This window comes from Schistocerca piceifrons, chromosome 3 (assembly GCF_021461385.2).
Source record: "Schistocerca piceifrons isolate TAMUIC-IGC-003096 chromosome 3, iqSchPice1.1, whole genome shotgun sequence".
Classification (NCBI taxonomy): Eukaryota; Metazoa; Arthropoda; class Insecta; order Orthoptera; family Acrididae; genus Schistocerca; species Schistocerca piceifrons.
The window spans coordinates 350,559,069-350,577,210 of record NC_060140.1 but is presented as its reverse complement, the minus strand read 5'-3'; positions in this window follow the sequence as shown (position 1 = coordinate 350,577,210).

Sequence of the window (18,142 nt, the reverse complement as noted above, 5' to 3'; positions counted from 1 at the left end):
GGACTTAACATCTGAGGTCATCAGTCCCCTAGAACTTAGAACTACTTAAACCTTACTAACCTAAGGACATCACACACATCCATGCCCGAGGCAGGATTCGAACCTGCGACCGTAGCGGTCTCGCGGTTCCGGACTGTAGCGCCTAGAACCACTCGGTCATCCAGGCCGGCTGACCTATGGCAGCGCCATCTAGCGGACCAAGCATAGCGCCATCTGCTTTCCCCCTTCAAGCTAGACGAGTTTCGTTCGTTGTAGTTATTTCGTTTGATGCTTATTTCGTGAGATATTTGGCCCAGTAACTTTCAATGGACCACCCTGTATACAACCAATCAAAAAGCGCAATGCTATCATTCTCTGATTTACCGAGAAATGAGTTCAATGATGAAGCAGCGTTAGTATCAAAATAGGTCACTATGACGTTTTCTGCATGTAACTGAGCAACATGATCCAGCAGATGCTGAATCTTATGCTGAACCAGAACTTGCTTAGACTTTTTGCTGACTTATTTCCACCTCAAGTACACAGTGTTCCCAAAATGGAACAACCACACAAGCCCAAAAAAACTCTAAAGTCGGCACATGCTTGAATTTCAGTCTATTGCTCCTGCTGTAGAATCAAGGAAGTGATTGCTGTCTTCGGTTGGTTGTCCGAGTTCATCTTCACTGGTTCTTCTGACACAAAATACAACTGAGTGTCTAGGATGGCTTTATGTGGGTGGTGATTCTCTGCTTGAGATGGATTTGGGTGGAGCAGAAAAAGACAGCTCTTGAATACAGAAACAACTTTATGGCTGTTTATTTATTTTTGATGCTGCTAGTGTTGATGCCTGGGAGCATTGGTAAATACAATGATATGGCATCTCCCACTGTCTTGGCCTCCCAGTCCAGCCTTAAAGGTATAGCACAAAGCGTGCAGCATCCCCCCTCCCCTACCCCACCCCACCCCCCCCCACCTCTGCTGGTTCAGTGGAAAGGGATGTATGACATTTCTGGCCAGTCAGGCGTCTGCCATTGTCACCAAGAATAAGGCAGTTGCCCCAGTGAAAAGGCAGGAGTCCTGAATTTGAACCTTGGAACATGGTCCCAGTATCACAGACTCATGAAGGCAGCAGAGTGTGAAGTACCTGGACGGTCACGTGGTGATGGAATACTCGAGGCCTGGCTGATATCATTTCATTGGTGCTACAAGGTGACAAGATTTTGCCACCATACAAGAATAATTTTGGCGTTTCATATTTTATATTTAATTTGTATTGGATGAAATTTTTAAGGTGAGGTTATAGAATCATTAATCTTCTATTGGTTGATACTGGATAACCTCATACTAACTTTTCAGTAGAGCTGTATGCTTCGCGGATAATTTCGCGCTGGTTCTGGCAGTAGGGAGAACGAGGACCTCCACGGTCTTCGAAAGTGACATGGGCCGAGGGCTGGAGCGAGGCAGTTTTTATGGCTCTGAAAAGAATAGGACGACGGAGGCGTTTATTGACTAGGACCACTGCCGCATCGAGAAGCCAGTGGAATGTGCTCCTCGTGGGGATGTCCTCCTAGTCCGGGAACGAGTCATCGGTCCTGCATGCTCCGGCTCCCGATGACTGATGTTCGCCCTGGCCTTGATCTTCTTAGAACTTCCTTTGCCGCTACGCTCTTCGTCACCTTTCCGCTTGTTGCCTGTCGCTGGATTTTCGAATTTACCCTGGGTTGCAGGATCCTTATAGGGCTTCATTCGAAGGATGTGGACCGTATCTCTGATCTTTCGTCGTCTTGTGTCGGGATCGAAATCTTCAACTTCATAGGTAACACCAGACAACTGTCCAAAGTAGCGCCTGAGGAGCTTCTCAGAGAGACCAACTTTCCGAACAGGAGTGAAGATCCAGACGAGGTCACCAGGCTGGTAGACAACATGGCGGTGCCTCGCGTCATACCTTCGGCGATTGTTTTCTTAAGCCTGCAGCGTGCGGAGTTAGGTCAACTGCAGAGCTTCCTCAGCTCTGGTTAACACCTGGCCGATGTAGTCGTCGTCCACGTCATCAGAATGTAACGGAAACATAGTGTCCATCGTCGTAGTCACCTCACATCCATCCACCAAGGAAAATGGCGTAAATCCTGTGGTGTCTTGTTTGGCGGTGTTGTAGGCAAACGTCACGAAAGGTAGCACCTCATCCCAGTCGCTCTGCTCAGCAATGACGAACATTGATAGCACGTCGGCCAAGGTCTTATCATGGCGTTCAGAAAGCCCGTTAGTTCGCTGATGGTAGGCAGTCTTCATGTGATGAGTAATGTTGCACCGACAGTTTATCTCTGTCACAAAATTCGATTTAAGACCTTTCCCTTGATCCATAATTAACGACCTTGGGGCACCGTGTTTTAATACAATGTCTTCCACGATGAATTTGGCTACCTCGGATGCTTCGGCTGTTTTCACGGCTTTTGTAATGGGATAGCTTGTCAGATAATAAGTGCAACCAATAATCCATCTATTGCCACTAGCAGACGTTGGAAAGCGTCCGAGGAGGTCAATCCCACAGGCTGGAAAGGCGTTTCGGCTGGAGGAATTGGTATGAGTCGGCCAGATGGTTTCTGAGGAACTGCATTTCTCCTCTGGCACTCTCGACAGTGCGACACATAGTGACGAACAATCCTAAATAAACCTGGCGAGAAAAATCTCTTGTGAATTCTGTCATTGTCTTAATAAATCCTAAATGTCCGGCTTCAGGTGTGTCATGGAATTTCTGTAGAACATCAAAGCGCATATGTTTAGGAATCATATCCATTAACTACCTTAAATTGTCCTTTCACATCCTCTGACCAATTTAAGATAAGCATAATTTGAGATATCTTGGCGTCCTTCTTCTGCTGAGAAGAGAGATCCAGGAGTGCAGCAAGACTGTCACTATCTTCATCAAAGTCTTGATGGTCTTGCACAGCGTTTCTTGAGATACAGTCGGCATCTTAGTGTTTTCTTCCACTTCTGTACACTATGGTAACGTCATACTCATGAAGACGTAGTGCCCACCTGACGAGTCGTCCTGTTGGATCCTTAAGACGTGTCAACCAACAAAGTGAATGATGGTCTGTACAACATTTTGTAGACAATTGTACTTATCACACTTTCTGCGAAGCAGCATTTTGAATTATTTCTTTGTCGTCCGTTATTGAAAAAGGGTTAATACTGTGAGAGGTACTTTCGATAGTCTCATTCAGGGAAGATAGCTACGTGTTGATTCTGTAAAGGCAGAAGGAGTATTTCGTATAGAGATAATGGGTGATGTACCGTGTATGGAAGCAGTGCTGCAAGATATTAGTTTATGTACACAAGCTAATACAAAAATGATAAAAGACATTTATGACGATGCTGAAACTGTAAGTGCTCATCCAATGATGTTAAAGCACGGTAAAGGTCATATTACAATGGGGCTAAGCGCTCATCTGTAACACAGCAAAAACTCTAACACTAACAAGATTTGCATTTGTATTCAAACTATTCATATGCAACGTTTTGAATGTTCTTGTTCTCTTTGCTCAGATATGATAGGAATCACACAAATGCGAAGGCGTTCTCATAGCAGGTTAAATTATTTCGATATCAGGCTTATTGTTTGTTAAAACAGATGTACAAGCATTCAACTGACAATATGGCGCATGACAGTTTTTGCTTGAAAGTGGGTGTGTACGGCCATTCCACATGTTTGAACTGACGTGAAATTTTTGCTGCTTCGTGCTTATTTGCGCACTTAAGGCGATGTTAGCGTGACCCCAAGATATAAGGACATTGGACATGACGTATTTTGTTGTTTTCGTTTAGGAACATTATCTCAGAGGAGATATGGCGACAACATTTCATTCGAAGGTCAGTGTGACGGTCCGTGTAATATCTGCCTGGCACTCTTGACAGACAGAACTACTGCTGAAGTAAAGTGCGAAGAACTATATTGTGCAATAACACAAATATATAAACATTTAAACTGTTTGTTGAGCAAACATTATGCTACTCGAAAAGGGAAATATGTACACGTGCAAAATTTTGTAAGGAAATTTGTGTCAGCGCTAGTACATGAAATTGCTGAAATTCACGACCATTGCAAATGGAATATTTATTCTGGGAAAACGTATTCTACTCCCCTCAAACAAAGCTGATATTTTGCACGGGGCTGTTAAATCATTATGCTTATTTGTCTCTTATAAATCTTCGTGAGAGTGTCAAATACTTGGAAAATACTAGGTGATGTATAATTTGGCGACTAGTACAAAACACTCAAGTCAGTGCTGTGCATCTTGGCTCCGTCTTCCCTGCCGGAGGAGGGCAGATTCGTTGCCATGGAAACACAACATTCCTCCCTCTTTCAACCTCACTCTCCCCCCCCCCCCCCCCCCCCTCCGCCTAAATGCCCCTCCCAGACTCTTCGCAGTATAACAGTCTTTCAGGACACAGATCAGTGCTACTCCTGTATGTTTCCTATCATCTGCGCAACTTGCGTTAGACCTCACATCAGTCTTTCCTATTTCTTGGTATCAAGCGAGAAACTTTGTTGATTCATCTGCCAGCATTCGCCTAGCTACGTATTCTGCCAATCCCAAATTCCTTTTCGCTAGAATCAAATTTACATCTTTCATTCCAGTTATTTAATTTCTAGCTATTTACACTGTAACCGTCCGACTATAACGGACGGCCGTATATGTGGCTTGCAAAGTGATGAGCCTATGGCGATGTTCCAGATATATTTGCTGAGAGGTACTATTAAAACTACATTTAGAAGATAAACCTAGCAATAATATATCTGTAAAATTGTTTCCTGTGAATCACGGGCTGTCACGCAGTATTTCAGCCAGCCAGGGATTGGAGTACCTGGTCGTAAGCTGCGTGAGCGGTAACGGCAAACTGTCAATAGTCCATCCATCAAGGACCATCCTGAAGCCTTTGCTGATTAACGAAGGAATTAATTGTATTGTAAAGCTTCCAGTCATTGAATTGTATTCTTTGAGACTTACGTAATGCTGTTGGTTGCTCCAGACCAGAATCATCGAATCTATCATAAAAATTTAATGATCTATTGAAAAAATATCCAACGATTACGAGGCGCATGAGATGTAATTAATAATTCAGAACAGACGCAAACAGTTTTGTTCCTAGAGAGGAGTTTAGCTTTATTGAAGGATAAGTGTATGAAGGCCATGATTAATTTACTAATCTACAGTGCAGCAGTTTCATTATTAATTTAAAAATGGTTCAGATGGCTCTAAGCTCTATGGGACTTAACATCTGAGGTCATCAGTCCCCTAGACTTAGAACTACTTAAACCTAACTAACCTACGGACATCACACATTTTAATGCACGAGGCAGGATTCGAACCTGCGACCGCAGGAGCAGTGCGGTTCCAGACTGAAGTGCCTATAACCGCTCGGTCACTGCGGCTGGCCTTCATTAATTTAACGAACATTACGTAGAGGAGAGAATTATTTACTTAATACTCTTTGACTTTTGACTTCTATCATGGTAGGAATTACGAGTGAGTGGGAGGTAAAATGCACATTTTAGAGCCACAAAAATGTTTTTAAACAACTATCCGTTGCGCATTATTGGAGATTTAGTGTGTTAGGCCGTTTTTCATGGTCGCTTCACCCAAGCCAGAACTATATTATATGTGAAACGCTCTGGATCGAATGGTTGGGACAGTTGTCAAATAAACCCAATATTTCCAGCTCCATTAATAGCAGAATCACTACACTTACATTTTTATAGTACAGCACTACAGTGATATGTCCGCAGCTCGTGGTCTTGCGGTAGCGTTCTCGCTTCCGGCGCACGGGGTCCCTGGTTCGACTCCCGTTGGGGTTAAGGATTTTTCCTGTCTCGAGATAGCTGGGTGTTGTTGTGTCATCTTCATCATCATTCATCCCCATTACGGTCGGAGGAAGGCAATGGCAAACCACTAGGACCTTGCATAGTGTGGCGGTGCGGGTCTCCCGCATCGTTCCCTACACTCCTCGGAGTGTGGGACATCATCATCATCATCATCATCACTACAGTGATCTGCATGGTCCAGTCACGCTAACGTGACCGACGCATATATTCGAATATATTCGATGTCAATGTGCAATAACCACCCACAGACGGCAGGTGGTAGCATTGGCAGTGCAGAGTACATAAAACGTGTCGGGGGTGGGGACTGGGAAAACAATGCAGTCGTTGTTGTGAGAGCGATTTATCTAATGATATTAGAACAAATAAGGCCTCGGTCGAGGGCTTATTTGTTCTAATATAATTCTGAGACGGTCACTGAACCTTAGCAGCTATGTTCAAAGATTTATCTAATGTCCAAAAGGGTATGATCATTGGCTTTCGGAGCAAGGGTGGAAACATTTCCGAAACGGCTGCGCTTGTAAACTGTTCGGCTGCTGCCGTGGTTAAAGTATATCTTGCCTGACAAAGTGGAGCTAACCGAAACCGGCGCTGAGGCAACTGTGGTGCATGACGGCTGCGGAGAGGTGTAGGAGCGAATAGACGTGCAACTCTTGAGCAACTGGCCGCTCAGATGAACCAAGGGGCTATGAACAGTGTCACCTCAACGACCGTTCAGCGAACATTGCCGCGTATAGGCCACCGCAGCAGGCGCCTGTTCCACGTATCCATGCTGGCTGCTGTTCCTCGGCGACAAGGACTGGAATTTGCTTGTCGATACCGAAACTGAACGTCCACTGACAGGTGACAGGTGGCCTATCCAGATGAATCACGTTTTATGCTCCATCGGACATATGGCCATTCGCGTGTACGGAGTGAAACGTCTGGAAGCAAACATACTGCAACCAAGAGGGAGCGTTATCGTCCAGAGAATATATTCGTGGCATTCCCTAAGTGACTTCGTCATTCTGGAAGGCACAATGCATCAACACAAGTATGCATCTGTCCTTGAGACCATGTCAACCCCTACAAGCAGTTTGTTTTTCCTCGGCACAATGACATTTACCAGCAGAACAAAGTAACATGTTAAACAGTTAGCAGTGTACGTGCGTGGTTCGAAGAGCACCAGAATGCGTTTGCTGTACTCTCATTGTAATCAAACTCTTCGGATCGAAACCCAGTCAGGAATCTGTGGTGGCACCTCGATAGGCCCGTTACCGCCATGGATCCTCAACCGAGAAATCTAGCGCAGCTGGCCACTGCACTGGAGTCAGCACGCCTCTACATCCCTGTCGGTACCTCCCAACCTAGTATACTTCCCAAGTTTTATTATAAAAAAAGGGTTTTTCTGGTCTACGGCATTATTATTCCCGTGGTAAGCCTCCTTCCAGGCTATAGTTTCCCTTCTGTTCTGAGGCCTTGTTTTTATATTACAGACAGTTTGTGTTTCCTTCATACGGGTATTGTCTTATGGAATCAGAAAACAATCTACCATATGCAGATAATCTACTGTCGATGTTATGAAATATGAGTTTAGGGTTATCACCGTTTTCTTACTGTTCTGCGTTAGCACGATGGCTGTCGAATGACAAATGAACTTTCAGTGCTCGTGAAAAACTAACTTTTTAATATTATTTTATTTCCATGTTTCACTCTCTCAATCTTTTCTTTAGTAAGTAGCTCAAAAATAGCTTCTCATCGCCATAATGACTTCCATAGTTTGTGTCCTTTTGATGGCAAAACTCCTTCTCAATACACTTTTGCCCTGAAGAAAGCCACATTTTTTCCTTTATTCAGTTTCGATTCCCTTCGAAGGGGGCGGGCTGTCAGCAGCTTAGTACGCCGCTCTTCAGCCTACAGAATTTTTGAAACATAAGAAGAAGATAATAAACAATAAAAGCAGGCGATAAAAATGGTGACTTAAATTGTAAACTGGCGGAAAATTGTGTAAGCTAAAACATAAAACAAAGGGTTGGCGATGCTAATAAAATACACAGGAAGCAGACAGGTAAAATAGTAGACAGACAATTAAAGAAACGCGGCGATAGTCTGGTTCCTGTTCGCAAGAGGTATAAAAATCACACCCAGCGACAGTATGATTTCCGTTCGCAACACTTTGGAAGAGACGCACAACACTTAACACTCATTTGAAACACTGCACTAAAAAGTTGGCACGAAGATGACACATCCCAGCCAAGGGCCAATGGGGGGGGGGGGGGGGAGGGGGGGCACCTGGACAGATGAGGGGAATAAAAAGAGGGAGGAAAGGAAAAACGAAGTGGGGGGGGGGGGGGGACCAAGAAAGCCATCTGCGTAACGGAGATAAAAGAAACTTGCGCTCTCATTACAGTTAAGTGGCGAGTGCTGTGTGTCCCATGGTGAACAGGACAACGCAGCTTGTGCGCGCTCTTCAGGCAAATTACCTCGGAAAATCATTTCAGCCTTTGACCGCAAGCACTTTTTACGGTTGGCCAACTAAGTAGTGTAGACCACTTCGATGTGTTTCGAACATACACTGAGGCGACAGAACTCATGGGATAGCGATATGCACATATACAGATGGCGGTAGTATTGCGTACACAAGGTATAACTAGACCATGCATTGGCAAAGCTGTCATTTGTACTCAGTTTAATCATGTGAAAAGGTTTCCAATGTGATTACTGTCGCAAGACGGGAATTAACAGACTTTAAAAGCGGGATGGTAGTTGGAGCTAGACGCATGGGACAGTCTATTCTGTAAATCATTAGAGAATTCATTATTCCGATATCCGCAGTGCCAAGAGTGTGCCGAGACTACCAAATTTCAGGCATTACCTCTCACCATGGACGATGCACCGGCCGACGGTCTTCACTTAACGACCCAGAGCAGTGGCGTTTGCATATGGTTGTCGGTGCTAACAGACAAGCAACACTGCATGAAATAACCGCAGATATCAATGTGAGACATACAACGAACATGTCTGTTAGGATGGTGCACCGAAATTTGGCATTAGTGGGCTACGTTAGCAGACAACCGACGCGATTGCCGTGGCTAATAGAACGACATAGCCAGATAGTAGTTCTTCTTGTGCCACATTATTAGGCGTAGCACTGAAGGTATCAACAGTTTTGTATACAGGCATTCTTCCTCTTCTTGTATATCTCCTCCTCCTGTAAGGCATGGCTGTGAGCTTCGTGCGGCTGCCTCGAGTGAAATGAGTGTGCAGCTGCCTGCCTACAGGAAACACCTACTGATAAGACTAGGTGCGGCAGGAAGTCGCGCGCTCTCAAACCGCAATGGCGGCGCCGGAAGTTCATTTTTTGCGCGGATCGCTCTTAGTTAAAACTAGAGGGCGATCCACCGAGCTCTAGCGGCGGCCGAGCGAAGCTCGTTCAAGGTCACCCGCCAATATGGTGGCGCACACAGCCATTTTCATTGTATATGAGGAACAGAAGACGTGTTAATGCTAATGAGAGGATTAATATTTGGATTAAAATTGATGGTTTGTTGACCAAGTATGTTAAGGTACAAGGAGATGTGACTGTATACTATCATTCTTAATAAAGAGAACCATCCTTATCTATCCTTATCTATCGACTCTCCTGGGATCATGATCATATCGGCTGGACCCTAGACGACTGAAAATTCGTGCCCTGGTCAGATGAGTAGCGGTTTCATTTGGTAGGAGCTTGCGTAGGGCACGAGTGTGGCGCAGATCTCACGAAGCCATTGTTCCAAGTCGTCAACAAGGCATTGTGCAAGCTGATGATGACTCTATAGTGGTGTGGGCTGCGTTTACATGGAATAGACTGAGTCCTCTAATCCAACTCAACCAATCATTGGCTGGAAATGGTTGTGTTCGGCTACATGGAACTCATATGCAGCCATTCATGGACTTCATGTTCCCAAACAATGATGGAAGTTTTATGGATGCCAATGCGCCATGTCACTGGGCCAAAATTGTTCGAGACTGGTTTCAAGACCGCTCTGGTTATTTCCTGCTAATGGTTTGGCCACACAGATCGTGCAACATGAGTCCCATTGAATGGAACGTAATGAAGAAGCCAGTTCGTGCACAAAATCCAACAGCGGCAACACTGTTGCAATTATGGACGGCTGTAGAGGTAGAATGGTTCACTATTTCTGCAGGGGACTTCCAACGACTTGTTGAGTTCATGCCACGTCGAGTTACTGCACTACACCGGGTAAAATGAGGTCGACGCGACAAATAAGAGGTATCTCATGACTTTCGTCACCTCAGTGTAAACCCATTATCGTAGGAAGAGAACACTAAAGAACTGCCTCGTAGTGGTCGCTTGTGGTCAATAAGAATAGCTGGAGACCGCTACCTAGAGATTAGGCGTCGTAGGCAACCCAAGGGAATGAAACAGAGCTCTGCGTTTTCTTTTTGGAGGCATCTGAGAGAGTGGACGAACCCAGACGGTACGCAAGCATTTCTACGCGATGAATGGGGCCTCTAGATGTCAAGCAATGTAGGCGAAAGGCTTCCGCTATAAGGAGTCACCTTATTCAGCCAACGGCCCTCAGATGTCGGAATTTACGACGCATTCTCGCCGAAGAGGTGGGGAACCTTCTAGACACGTAGGCGGACTGATACACCTGGTTTGTTCCTCATGTTACTACGGAGATTTCCTGCGGGGACACTCTGCCCTGCAAGAATAGAACCGTCCATTTTACCCAAAATGGGAAAAGGCCCATTGTATTGTCAAGCCTTTTGATATCTTACAAGCGTTCTTCCTGCAGCTGGAGAGGAAGGCATGGGACAAAGTGCAAGAATTAACTTCATTAGGCACCATAGCACTTGTAGGAAAACATCTAGTCGAAATAGTAGTTACTTCTCACTCAACCGAGGTTATAAGTGATTTCGGGGTAGAAGACGTCGGGACTGAGTACTCGATGGAAGCCTGTGTGAGTGCTCAATGAAAACAACGATGTAGCTGAAAGAGATATTGGGAGGCTAATTGGGACAAGAGCTACAGCGAATCTACTACTCTCTCCATAACGTATTAAGCAAAATGCTTGACAGGTAGTATACAACCTCATAATAGAGAATTAATACGGAATTAAAGCCAACTTCTGTACGTGTAATAACCTCTTCCCTTTCTTTTGATAAAACTGACAGCGTGTTCTTATCTGTTGGAATCAGAACACATTTATCTGGCGAAGCTGGAAACACGTTCAATTAATATTATCGAAAAGTTGTCTCTTAACGTTCTGTAAAGGAAATTTTTGGGGTAATATATCTGTAGAGGACACCTGAGCTGGTGTAAGATCAAGCGGGACATGTTGCATTTTCTAACCTCGGAGGGAGGGGGTGGCGGGGGGGATTCAGCAGCATGTGTTACTTCACTTTCATCTAATAGGTAAAGTTAACATCTATTAAAATTTTATTTCCCTAGTTTAACCACTAACATATGCTAAACTCTTTGATTTTTAACCATTGTCTGACCAATACAAAAAGAAACGTTGTTGTTGTGGCCTTTAGCCCGAAGACTAATTTGATGCAGCTCTACACGTTACTCTATGCCGTGCAAACCTCTTTATCTCACAGTAACTAATGCAGCCTACATCAATTTGACTCTATTACTGTGTTCGCGCGTTATTCTCCCACAACTATTTTAATTCCCCCTCCCCCCCCCCCCCCGCTCTCCTCCTCTCAAATACTTACGTCTATTACCAAACCGACGTTTCTTCGATGCGTCAGTATGTGTTCAAATTTGTCCCTTCATTCAATCAAGTTTTAACACAAATATAATTTTTTCCCAGTTCGATTCAGCACTTTTTTACTACTTATTCGATCAACTCATCTAATCAACTTTCTTTTCGAGCACCACATTTCAGGACCTTCTATTCTCTTCTTATCTGAACTGTTGATCATTCACATTTCACTTTCTTGCTAGGTTACATTCCATATAAATATCTTTAAAAAGTATTCCTGACAAAGTTATATTCATTGTTAACAAATTTCTCTTTTCAGAAATATTTTTCTGGCTATTACCAGTCTGCATTTTATGTCCTCTCTGCTTCGGCCATCGTCAGTTATTTTACTACCCAAACAGTAAAACTCATCGACTACTTTCTGGCTCTCATTTACTAATCTAATGGTGTCAGCGTCATCTGATTTAATTCGATTACATTCCATTACCCTTCCATTACTTATTTTCACTTTCGTCATATAACCTATTTTCGAACACTATTCATTCCGTTGAACTACTATTGCAAGTTATATTCTGTCCCTGGCAGAATTACAATAACATCCCTGAACTTTAATACTCTTTCAAAATTTCTCTTACTTTCAATGTCGAAGGCTCCCTCTACATCTGAGAAGGTTATAAACGTAGATCTGCCTTTCTTCAGCCTTAGGATCAATATGGCTTCGTGCCCGTCTACAGCTTATACCAGTTTTTCCATTCTTCTGAAAATAATTTGCGTCAGAATTTTGCAATCAGGAACTATTGCATCAAAGTGAAATAAAAATTTTGGACCACTATATATGTAGGCCGGTACGCACACTGAAAATGACCAAGTGAGCAGCGCATTTTTAATTTTATGGGAATATTAAGAAAACCACAATTTCACGTTTTTATTGTCACTTGAGTTAGTGGCAAGCAGAATTAGCAATTGCCCGTAGTTTCAGACTCCTAAGTCGTACAGACTGTCTCGAAATTGGTTGCAAATTGCTGCAGCTCACGTTAAAAAGTAAAATGCGCCTTATTATAATGCTTGTTCCTCTGCATATAAAATAATTATCATAACACATTCCACACATTTAAATTGCGACATGAAGTAGCGCAAGAGGCCTGAATACTAAGCGCGCTCTTACCACAGCTTTTGGCCGCTAATAACTACAGTCCACTTGTTTTAAACCTTATTTATTTGCGTGTTTCTGTCGCAGCATCAGAATATCAAATAGAAGTATTGCATCATGTGATATATTTGTCTCTTAGCAACAGTTCTCGTCAGATCACCGAAGTTAAGCACTGCTGGGATTCGCTAGCACTTGAATGTGTGACCGTTCACGTGTGCCGATCGCTGTTGGCAGGCGGGATGAACTCCGCCCCTGTAAGGCCAATTGAGGAGTTACTTGGCTGAAAAGTGGCGGCTACGGTCACGAAAACTGACAACGTTGGGACAGCGTGGGCTGATCACATGCCGCTTCATAAACGTATCCACTGGCGCTTATCGGCAGAGGATGACACGGCGGTCGGTCGGTTCCGTCGGATCTTAAGAGGCCTGTTCGGACGGATTAGTTAGTTATTTGTCTTTGAACACCAATGTCATGTTTAATCTTCCTTTATGATGCAGTCTGTAATAAGTTCTTTTATCTGATATTCTGGTGATGGGCTATGCTTGAAAGGTGTAAATAAAAAAGTTTTAACAGGAAAATAGACTGTTGTCATCAACGCCCATAAAGCTCCTTACCAAAAAATTTAAATACAGTTGGTTACGTCACCGCATCATCTCTCGTCCCTATTTGGCGGAAACCATTAGCTTTTGTCTCGAGGACAACACCCAGCATCGACATTGCATCTCCTCGATCGAAGTCGGGAACTAAATTCTTGCACTGGAGATTTGCTATGATCAACGTCCTGCAAGTTTCAGTTCCTTTCTCACTGCTAATACTCAATTAATTAATTATATTTTCGAGGTCATTCTTAGAGTGAACGTTCGCCACTGCTTCAGGAGACAAACTTGATGAAGACAAATCATGTTTAGGAGGGTATCCAAATATCGCTTCGCAAGGGGACATTTTAATTGCAAAATGTACAGCGCTCTTCTTCATTAACTGCACAAACATTAGTACACGACTCTACTCCGCGGTGTTATGCTCCTGCGTCCATGTAGGTAACATATTTTCTATATCTAGATTTGTTCGCTCTGACTAAGTCCAGGTTTACCGTCTACAGTCTTAAAATTGGACCATAGTTCAGTTAAGATGCTCGTTATTTGGTTAACGAATTCTCTGCCTTTGTCCCGCTGCAACACTGAGGGAATGACTGAGAACGTAAAAATGTCAGTACTGTTATCACATACCTCCTCAGCTGTTTTAGACATCCGTGTCCTGAGAACAACGGATTTCTCTTCCAGGCACTTGTCTGTCAGTTGTGAGTTGCAGAGAAATCACGTAGATGTAGACATAGTGAATTTATAGTCTCCATCTGGTTGCTACTGGAAGTCAATGAGATCAACTTGAAAATCTGGAAATGAACTCTTTGAACAGTACGAGCTTCACTGCTATTCCTTTCTTCTGACCTCTTTGTTTTTGCTGAGGTAAATATGGGCATCTGGGTATGTTGTATCATGGTACTTTTTCTTTAAACATTTTATCATTCAGCCGCGTTCACAATGGCCAGTCGTCAATGTACATCACGCAGAATGTCATACAGTTGCTCATCGTAAACATAGTGTCTCATCTTGCCTTCTTCAGTAACAAGTTAGATTCATTATATTGTTCTATTCATTTCCAACATTTTGTATCTCTTCAAATGAAACTTGTAGTCCGTGACGTCCCTCTTTCATCCAGATTTTAGTGACTTAACCTTCCTGATGTGTGACCCCTACTTTTCTGTGTCCATGAAGACAGAATTATAATTGGGGGTTGCCCCATCCATTCCAAGACGTTCGTAGAACTTCACTGATTCAAACATAGCTGCACTACTGTCAACCTGGCGTATAACATAATGATAACCAACTGACGACAATTAATAATCAGCTACTGTTCATATCCAGTAATCAGGGACAGTGATTGTACACCTGCACTAGTGGAGTTTTTTTTTGTATCAGTTTATGGTAAGCTTTCACTGACCACTTTAGTGAAAGGTAGGTTTACATTCCCTAACCATCCACTTCCACCATAACAGATCAAAAAACGGCTTTAGCGAAGATCTGTTAACAAGGTAGGTAAACAATGTATGTTGAAAATATTGCAACTCAGTAATAATATACAGTATACCAGAGTGGAACGGAGCATGTAATTCAAACTCTTGTACCGACTGGAAAGACGTAAATTGTGGTTTAATGAAGCAGAATTGCAAAGATGTATCCTTCAAACGTTCTAAACTACAATTTCATGCCAAAAATTTATTATTTCCAGTTCATTAAAAATAGTACATAACCATGTGTAGATCATCATAAAGGGCATTATCATATTCAAGCCAAAACTGCTTAGGTTTAATTCTCCTCCAAAATTCATTAAAATGCGGCCCCTGAGAGTGCGCGTTGTATAACATGTGCTAATCATGTTTCGTGTGCTACACGAATAAACCGCCTTTGGAGAGACATTGCATTCTCCGGAAATTTAAAGCTTCGTCGATGGCACAATGAAACTGTAAGAGTGTAAAATCACATATTTAATCGCTTCCTTTTGCGAAGGCAGAAACTTAAAAAAAGTCACAGTGAGTAAGTTAACTAGGGTCATGTTATTCAGAGTGATGCATAGTCGTAGAGTACTGTATCAAGATGCTGACAAGGGAAAGACATTGTCTGTTGCCCAGCGTGCTCTAAGTTCTGTTTGATGCTGCATCATTCCAGAACTGGTTTGTCATGGAGATATATTTTTTTTTACACATTTTCGCATGTCATGCAAAGCGCGAGCTGTAATGGAGCCTTGCGTAATACAGTGACCCAGCTTATATCCGATATCAGCCAGTACTCTTCCTTTTGCTATTCGGTAACAAATGTGCAACAGAGATGTCGCTATACGACGGTCGTTTCCAACTTGGTGGTAATTAATTCCTGATGGAGAAAACGAAATTTTCTGATGGGAAAACAAAAGGATTCGATTGAGTTTCGGTTACGAAACTACATTATTTTTAATAGATTATTTCTGTCATCATAATTTTATAAGACTGTAATGCTGGTTACATAAGTTAAATTAATTACACTTTTTTCAAATACTAGCATTAACAATTCGGTGAATATCACAGCTTGTGAAACGAATGTATGAGCAGCATCTTCCCTGTTTCTCACATACGATAGTCTATCAACTACACACATGCCTTAAGCTTTGTACCTTGCACCTATGACAGTAACATTGAGACATGTATTCTTAAATATTTCATGAAAATGCCATTTCCCAGATATAGGCAGTTCCCGCAATGGGCCTGCAACTGCTTCATTATTCACTTCCTAATTGATACTACTGCACAACGGTACCTGTACAATATCTACTACATTACTGTAGGGCCCATACAGTGTTTATTATTACTATTACTATTATTATTGTTTCTTTCCTTTCTCAGACGTTATGTCTGGTTAAAAATGGAAAGTGACGTGAACCTTGATCAAGCGCGACTTCCTTTTAACTGTACGGTATATGTTACATTGCATGTAGGAACTTTCGGGTTATTGAACATGTATCAATAATTACAGATTTCTGTAGTTGTATATATACGTTTGGATGTAGCTGTATTGCGTTGATGTACTGGTGGATATTGTGTGGTATGATTCCTGTAGTTGATAGTGTAATTGGTATAATGTCAACTTTATCCTGATGCCACATGTCCTTGATTTCCTCAGCCAGTTGGATGTATTTTTCAATTTTTTCTCCTGTTTTATTCTGTATATTTGTTGTATTGGGTATGGATATTTCGATTAGTTGCGTTAATTTTTTATTTTTATTGGTGAGTATGATGTCAGGTTTGTTATGTGGTGTTGTTTTATCTGTTATAATGGTTCTGTTCCAGTATAATTTGTATTCATCATTCTCCAGTACATTTTGTGGTGCATACTTGTATGTGGGAACGTGTTGTTTTATTAGTTTATGTTATATGGCAAGTTCTTGATGTATTATTTTTGCTACATTGTCATGTCTTCTGGTGTGTTCTGTATTTGCTAGTATTGTACATCCGCTTGTGATGTGATCTACTGTTTCTATTTGTTGTTTGCAAAGTCTGCATTTATCTGTTGTGGAATTGGGATCATTAATAATATGCTTGCTGTAATATCTGGTGTGTATTGTTTGATCCTGTATCCTATTATTATTATTATTATTATTAGTGACACTGGCCAGAAACAAAGCATTGTCAGCCTGAAGTCTTCCACTTCTGCTAATTCAGAAGTGAGGAGTCCAGCAATCAAATGATTTACAAACAGTGAGTATAGTGCACGCATTTCAGTTTGGTTATTTCAAATGGAAGGGCAGGGCTGTTTTGTAACACGTGTCTACTCTCAATGTGGGCAACTTGCTTTTCTGATAAGCAGTTGTAGGTAGCACTTAGGGTACACTGAGAATTTGCTTCATCATTCTATAAATAAAGGCTGCCATAAATAAAGAATACCGATTGTCTCATTGACTCACTAGTTCGTTGTTTAATAAAATACCTACAAAAACCAAATACAATCGTTCACAATACGAGGGACATTTCATAAATAATGCACGGGTGGTATTACTGTGGATTGTTTGATGCAACAGCAATGAAAATTACGTGAGATGCAGTTGGGAGTTTGAGGAAGAAGCACGTGTTTTCGTTTTTTCGATATGTACTCTAACATAGAATTGTCGAGAGGTAGAAATGGACCCTGCAGGGGTATTGTGTCCTGTGACTTCTGAAGACCATAGATCGTACATCAAGATCGAAGCTTCACGCGGCGCAAACCCGACAGAAATCCATAGCGCCTTATGTGAAGTTTTCAGTGAGTTTACAGTCGACTGCAGTACAGTTTCACATTCGGTTAATCGTTTTGGTGGTGTTAGTACGAGCGGAGACAATAATCCAAGACCCGAAAGGCTAAAAAGGTCAACAGATGAACGAAGTGTGAAACTTGAGGTTGATGCTCTTCAAGAAGATTATTGTGCAAATTGCGAGGAACTCTCTGAAGTCACGAAAATTCCTCCAAAATCAGTATTCTGTATTATGAAAAATGATTTGAAGAAGAGAAATATTTCTGCGAGATGGGTCCCACACTGTTTGACTACTGAAGAGAAGTAGAAACGCCTGGATACTACAAACTTGTGCAAATTACGCTTGGACCGTGAAAGCCAAGGATTCGTGTGTCGAAATGCCCTATTAATGAAACGTGGATTAGAGGCTTTGAATCGGAGCTGAAATCACGGTCCAATGAGTGGAGAGCTTCAGATTCTCCACGTCCAAAAAAATTTCGACGTGCTCAATCAAAGCTCATGGAAATGATGATTTTAGTTATGATCACCAATGAATCCTCATGATAAATAGAGGCCCATGAGGAACAAGAGTCACAGCAGTATATTATCGCAACTTCGTGCAAAACCTGTGCAGCAAAA